Genomic DNA, 2,075 nt, shown 5'->3' on the forward strand with positions numbered 1-2,075 from the left:
ACAGGATCTGAGTCTGACTGTAGTTGTCATCTTCCCCATACACGAATTTAAGATCTGGATGCCATCAGAACTCTGGTTGTGTAAAGGAGAGCCAGACCCTTGCCTTGACATTTTGAGCCATGATGATGCAATCTTGTAGAAAAATGTTTCCATAATTTTCTTGGCTACACTGGCATTTTCTTCTTTGGGATTGGAGTAAAAAACCCATGAGGTTTTCCTTTATTCCACATTACTCTGATTTTCACTTGTTTTCTGTTTAACCTAAGTGGGCTTAATACAGATGGCTGTGTTTACTGGAAGTTTTGTCTACTTCTGGAATGTCAGATGCACTGTCATCAGGGAACTACTAACTGCATTGCCTAACCTGTCTCACTGGACAAGCCTGACACCTAGTGCATTGAAATGGGGCCACCAAGAATGAAGGGTTATTAAACAACCTAAAGCAAATTGTAGTCGTTCATCCTTCATCTTCCATTCCTACTTTCCAGGGGTGAGAAGAGTTAACTATTTGTGGTATAGTGGTCAATAATTTGTCTAAGCTTATATAAGTTGAATTTATTTTACAAATATGCCATCATTATGGTATGTGTTGTTTAGCAACTTTATTTTTTTCTTTAATATTTTGCAGACATTTTCCAAACCAATAAATATAGCTTATCTGCAGACTTTTCCATTGGCTGTATAAGTACATATTATAATGGGTTTATCCATTTCTCTGTTTGGAAATGCAGGTTAACTATTTGTTTATGTTGCTGCATATAATACTATAATGTATGTAATTATATATATATATATAATTGGTCTCCTAATTCTATGATAGATTTTTAGATGTGGCATTGTTGGATCATCAATTCTGCATAGTTTAATTTTAGTAGATATTGTGAAATTCCTCCTGAAATGTTTTCTAGGCCAGCACACGTATATGGAGTAATGGCAGTGCTAATTTTCATAAAAACTTGTACATGATGGATGTTATCAGTCCTTTAAGATTTTAGCCAATCTAATAGGTGAAAATAGTAATGGCATATATATGGAGTAATGGCAGTGCTAATTTTCATAAAAACTTGTACATGATGAATGTTATCAGTCCTTTAAGATTTTAGCCAATCTAATAGGTGAAAATGGTATTTTTAACTTAAGATCTTAACAGTCAGTGGCCATGGATAAAAAGGCCAAATAGTGATGGATTATTTTTTTTAAAAAAGCAATAGTCCGCGTTTCCTATTATCACAAGAATTGTCAGAGGTAGAAACCATAGACCTCTTCTAAATGCAGTGCTTCTTGGGGGTTCACAAACTTCCTCAGCTTATCTTATACCAGTGTTTATTATTTTTGGCTGTTTATTTTTGAAATTATTTTAGATTTAGAGTTGCAAGGATTATATAGAGAACCCCCGTATACTCGTCACCCAGATTTTTCTACATTCCTGTGCTCTTTCTCTTTTCCTCCCTTCCTCCCTTGTCTCTCCCTCCCTCTTTCTTTCATTCTCTCCCTGCCCAATTATTGTTATTTTAAGAATTAATTGTAACTTCCAGATATGTGTCTATAAACCAAAATACTTCAGCATTCACTTTCTAAGAGCCTGAGCATCCTTTTAAATTAACTTGTTACAGTTTTCAAAATTATGAAATTTATCAATAGTACAAATATATTACACTGATATACAGTCCATAGATGTCACCAGTTCTAGTAATGTTCTTTCTGTAATTTTTCCCCCTTTCAGACCCAGAAAAGGATCCTGTTTTGCATTCAAGTGTCACAATTCTTTAGTCCCATTTAATGTGGAACAGTTTCTCATTCATCCTTTGTCTTTGATGACGTTGGTATTCTTGAAAAATAATAGCTCATAGTTTAAAAGATTCCTCAAATTATTAATTTTCTCATATTTCCTCATGAATAGGTTTAAGTTAATGTATTTTTGGCAAGAATACTTCAAATTGATATGTCTCTACCTCAGTGATTCACATATGGCAAGTGATATCACTTTGTCCTATTATTGGTGACATAACTGATTGCTTGGTTCAATTGGTATAAAGTTAACATTCCTTTGTAATTAATAAATATTCTGTAGGGAA

Source organism: Lipotes vexillifer, unplaced genomic scaffold, assembly GCF_000442215.2.
Source record: "Lipotes vexillifer unplaced genomic scaffold, Lipotes_vexillifer_v1.1 scaffold955, whole genome shotgun sequence".
Taxonomy (NCBI): Eukaryota; Metazoa; Chordata; class Mammalia; order Artiodactyla; family Lipotidae; genus Lipotes; species Lipotes vexillifer.